Source organism: Portunus trituberculatus, chromosome 42 (genome assembly GCF_017591435.1).
Source record: "Portunus trituberculatus isolate SZX2019 chromosome 42, ASM1759143v1, whole genome shotgun sequence".
Lineage (NCBI taxonomy): Eukaryota > Metazoa > Arthropoda > Malacostraca > Decapoda > Portunidae > Portunus > Portunus trituberculatus.
Window position 1 is genome coordinate 16,988,438 of NC_059296.1, and position 6,000 is coordinate 16,994,437.

Below are 6,000 nucleotides of genomic sequence, written 5' to 3' on the forward strand. Positions count from 1 at the left end.
CCAGATGACCGGGGTTCGATTCCCCGGCCGGGTGGAGATATTTGGGTGTCTCCTTTCACGTGTAGCCCCTGTTCACCAAGCAGTAAGTAGGTACGGGATGTAAATCGAGGAGTTGTGACCTTGTTGTCCCGGTGTGTGGTGTGTGCCCAGGACTCAGGGAGTTAGACTATGAGGAAAGACTGAGGAAACTGGGGCTGACCACATTAGAAGAGAGAAGAACAAGGGGAAACATGATAACAATGTATAAATTGGTGAACAAGATTGACATATTGGACAGAGAGTTGATAAAGGTGACCACAAATAATCATCTCCGAGGATATAGAAAAAAAACTAACAAAAGACATCTGTCTAAATGACGTGAGAAAGTACAGTTTCCCGCATCGTAGTATTGATAAGTTGAATAAACTGAGCAGTGATGTCGTTGACGCGGTGTGTGTCAATCAGATGAAAGAGAGAGATGACAGGAGTGGCCAAGGAGGCAGGACATAGAGAGCTTAGCTCGGGCCCTGTAATACACAAATAGGTAAATACACACACACAATCGAGAGGGCCGGGTTCGAGTCCCGGCGCGGAGAGGCAAATGGGCAAGCCTCTTAATGTGTAGCCCTTGTGGAGATACTTGGTTGTGTCTCTTTTCACGTGTAGCCCCTGTTCACCTAGCAGTGAGTAGGTACGGGATGTAAATCGAGGACTTGTGACCTTGTTGTCCCGGTGTGTGTTGTGTGCATCTGGTACCATCCTTGTTGCCAGCCTCTGTACCCTTTCCACCTTCTTCACATTTTTCTTCATATGCGGTGACCAGACGCAAGCTGCATATTCTAACTGGGGTCTTATTAAAGTGCATAGTATCTTCTTCATCATTCCTTCATCTAGGTAGTGGAATGCAAGACCAATATTTTGAAGCATGTTATATGTTTTCCAAAATATCTTGTTAATGTTTCTCCGGTGACAAAGTGTTTTGCACGGTTACTCCTAGGTCTTTCTCCTCATTGGTCTCTTCAATTTTCTCATCACCCAGCCTGTAATCCCTGTTTGGTCTGTATCTACTTCTTCCCATTTTCATAACATGGCTCTTGTTTATATTAAATTCCATCTGCCACTCTTTACTCCACTCATATATTTTATCAAGATCTTCCTGTAACTTGTTACAATCTTCCACATTCTTTACTCTCCTCATAATTTTAGTATCGTCCGCAAACATATTCATGTAACTGTCAATTCCTACTGGCATATCATTAACATAAATCAAAAACATGATGGGACCAAGCACTGACCCTTGTGGAACTCCACTGGTTACCTTCTTCCACTCGGACTTCCTTCCTTTCACCACTGTTCGCATTTCTCTTCCCACTAAGTAATTTTCCATCCATTTTGCTAGTTTATCACTTACTCCTCCAATCTTCTTTAGTTTCCACATCAGTCTATTGTGTGGTACTTTATCAAAGGCCTTTCTCAAGTCCAGGTAAATAGCATCCACCCATCCCTCTCTATGTTGTAGTATGTCAGTCACTCTTGAATAAAAACATAATAAATTGGATATGCACGATCTTCCTTTTCTGAAACCAAACTGCCTTTCACTCAGAATGTTTTCACTTTCTAGATACTCACTCCACTTAGCTTTAATTACTTCTTCACATACCTTGCACAATATACTAGTCAACGATACTGATCTGTAATTTAACGGTTCCATTCTACTACCATTTTTATATATATGCACAATGTCAGCTCTTTTCCACTCTTTCTTGACTATTCCTGTTTGTATGGAGGTTTCTACAATATCAAATATGGGGTTCAACAATTGATCCTTACATTCTTTTAGGAACCTCCCAGATATGCCATCAGGCGCCATTCATTTATTAATATCCAAGTTACTTATAATTTTCCTTATATCTTCTTTAGTAACCATGATGTCCTGCATTTGCTTTATCTCGGTAGGCCTTTCTCCTGTAAAATGCTCCTCCCTTGTAAACACTTTGCAAAAGTTGTCGTTCAATATTTCAGCTATATCTCTAGCATCCTCATATACTTCTTCCCCATTTTTTACTTTTTTCTATTGTGGTTGTTTTGGACTGAATCAGGATCTTCCTCTTCTGTAGCATTGTCTCCCTGAAGAAACCTCCCGCGATTATATTTGCGCCAACCAGCAAAAAAGGCCTCGTCAATTTGGACTGGATTGTCCACTGTTCCCACCATTTGTCCCCGACGATTAACAGACACTATTTCAGAACAAACTTCGCGACAAAGGTTGAACTAGTCTGTAACACACTTACCTCCCCTGCCTGACATGGTCGCGGCTGTAAGATTCGTTATGTTATGAACGAAGAGATATACCAATTCAGGGATCTGGCACAGACTGAGCTTAGAGTTCAGCCTTCCATTAACATCAGTGAAGTGGAAAAAACGATTACTCTGGCGAACGGAAAGGTATTTCTGGCAACCTCTCTTACGGCACCGCAGCGTTACAGCCATTTATTTCTTTTCCTCTTGTTAACTTCTTTCATATCGACACCACAGTGATTACATGGGGCCTGAATAGAACGCTACATTGGGTAACTAACCGTGGCGAGGTGATGAAAGGAGAGTTGGGGGACTGAAACTGTGTGAAATGAGTGAATGTGTTAATTTAGCAAGGTAGATAACATTCTAAAACAGATGATTACCATGTAGGCAAATATACCGATGTAGATAACATACCAAAAGAGCATCCAACTTTTTAATAATAATACTGTCTGTATGGTGGTTCGGCTCTCAAAAATAGTAGGTTGGCTACATGAAACGTCATCACACACACACACACACACACACACACACACACACACACACACACACACACACACACACACACACACACACACACACACACACACACCGCGTAGTGTAGTGGTTAACACGCTCGACTCACAATCGAGAGGCCCGGGTTCGAGTCCCGGAGCGACGAGGCAAATGGGCAAGTCTCTTAATGTGTGGCCCCTGTTCACCTAGCAGTAAATAGGTACGGGATGTAACTCGAGGGGTTGTGGCCTCGCTTTCCCGGTGTGTGGAGTGTGTTGTGGTCTCAGTCCTACCCGAAGATCGGTCTATGAGCTCTGAGCTTGCTTCGTAATGGGGAAGACTGGCTGGGTGACCAGCAGGCGACCGAGGTGAATTACACACACACACACACACACGGTAGCTCAGTGGTTAGAGCGCTGGCTTCACAAGCCAGAAGACCGGGGTTCGATTCCCCGGCCGGGTGGAGATATTTGGGTGTGTCTCCTTTCACGTGTAGCCCCTGTTCACCTACCAGTGAGTAGGTACGGGATGTAAATCGAGGAGTTGTGACCTTGTTGTTCCGGTGTGTGATGTGTGCCTGGTCTCAGGCCTATCCGAAGATCGGAAATAATGAGCTCTGAGCTCGTTCCGTAGGGTAACGTCTCGCTGTCTCGTCAGAGACTGCAGCAGATCAAACAGTGAAACACACACACACACACACACACACACACACACACACATGCATCGCGTAGTGTAGTGGTTAGCACCCTTGAGTCAAAATCGAGAGGGCCGAGTTCGAGTCCCGGGAAGTGGCGAGGCAAATGGGCAAGCTTCTTAATGTGTGGCCCCTGTTCATCTAGCAGAAAATAGGTACGGGATGTAACTCGAGAGGTTGTGGCCTCGCTTTCCCGGTGTGTGGAGTGTGTTGTGGTCTCAGTCCTACCCGAAGATCGGTCTATGAGCTCTGAGCTTGCTCCGTAATGGGGAAGACTGGCTGGGTGACCAGCAGGTGACCGAGGTGAATTACAGACACACACACATTTAATGTGCATAACTTAAAGGAAAGATTAGATAAATGGAGATAAAAAAAAAAAAAGGCAAAATAATATACTGGATATAGGATAGAGGCATCTGGCAACTGAGAGAGAACAGCAGGCCACTACCCTAGCCATGCAGTCTCCTCGCTCCTCACAAGCCCCGCTGTGTACGTAGCTTCATGAGCGACCACCATGTTGATTTAAAATCTTGTACTTATGATTACAGTTACTGATTGAAAAAGACAAGTTAAATGATTACAGAAGTAGAATAATAGCATATCTAATGATTTTCATAAACGTTTTTAAGATGAATACTTTTCTTACATTCTTACAGTCTCTGTCGGATGGGTATGATCGCCCACACGAATGTTTCAATAATGTGGAATCCTAGGCATACGCAAAACGCATCAGATGCGTTTAAGAAATCCATTAGTGTGTCCAGCTATCAATGTGGTATTCTAAGTTTTCATCTTTTAAGAAATTGGCCAAAAGTCAAAACGTACAAGTACTACCGCAGTAGGAAATGCAACCGAGAAGGAAGTGGAGAAAAATTGTGGATATAGATAGAAGTAGAAGAGAAAATAAGTTGGGGGAGAGTTAACTTGAGAATTGTCAGCTGAATACTTGAATAACATGAGAAAGATTACAAGAACGAACGGAGTTCAAGAAGAAAGTATGTCAGAATGGATCCATGAAATACTGACAGACAAGATCGTAGGGTAGCGGATACGTCATCGCCATCTCTTATCTTTGTCCAGTATTTTGAGAACTTGATTCCATTATTAGAACTAATTTCAAAGACCATAAATAAATTGCTGTGCTGTCATGTTTTTGTTTTCTAGTACTTGATTCCATTATTAGAACAAATTTCAAAGACCATAGATAAATTGTTATACTGTCATGTTTTTGTTTTCCAGTAATGATTCATAATCATCCTTAAACTATTATACAATAAGGAAAATGTCCTTGAAAATGCCATTAATTTCCATTAGATTTGTTAAGAGGAGTCAAGATAAGACACTCCAAACAGTGCTGTCTGTTGTCTTTTTTTTTTTTTTTTTTCTCCTGAATGCCACCCACAGTTGGGAGGCGGTCATACAAAAAAAATGTAAGCTCAGCTCGCCTAATGAAACTACTTATTATGTACGCAAACCACATGGATTAAGTAATTCTCATACTCTTGTTATTCTATCATATTATTACAATGTGTTCCTTAGTGTTTTGCGAGGGTTTAGTGTTTTATTAGATTTTATGGATTACATATACTGACTGCTCAGTATAATTGATGAAGCAACCTTCATATCCTAATTTTTACCTAGACCGACATATCAACTCAAAAAGGTAGATATCATAGACTAGACACCATGACGTGCTCATGTCCGGCTTCCCATCTCCACTCTCTCTGTTTCTATACTTTTCTCATATCCCCTTCCTAGCATCTCCATTTTCCATCTTAACTCCTCCCATCCCCTTCCTCTCTCTCTCTCTCTCTCTCTCTCTCTCTCTCTCTCTCTCTCTCTCTCTCTCTCTCTCTGTTAATTAACATTTCTTGGAAGTCAAGACTAAAGATCATGACATTTATGATAACATGGTTAAAACTGCTATGACAGAATAGCCTTTGTACTACAAGGTGTTTGTGTTATTTTATAAGAAAATTTTCTGAACGCTTATGAGAGAGAGAGAGAGAGAGAGAGAGAGAGAGAGAGAGAGAGAGAGAGAAGCTAAAATTTCAAAGGATTTCGGACAAAATTTATGAAAATAATGAATTAAACGCCAAAAATAGTCAACTGTATGAGAAAAATGTGATGTTAGTTTCCCTATCCTTACCTGCTTCTGCCTCCCACCTCTCTCTCTCTCTCTCTCTCTCTCTCTCTCTCTCTCTCTCTCTCTCTCTCTCTCTCTCTCTCTCTCTCTCTAAACGTTCAGGAGGATTTTTACAATACAACTTAGACACACACACACACACACACACACACACACACACACACACACACACACACACACACCGTCTAGTGTAAAGGCTGTCCTGCCATTAAAATTTTGATAATGTCATAAATGTCAGGATCAGAGACCGGTTGTTCAAAACATCGTAGCTTTCCGCCACATTGATCTTAAATAGCCCTCTCATAGCAACCATTTTCTCCCGTGGGCTACGGTCACCAAGGTGTATTTTCAAAAGACTGTCCTGATGCTCATAGCTCACTATCATGCG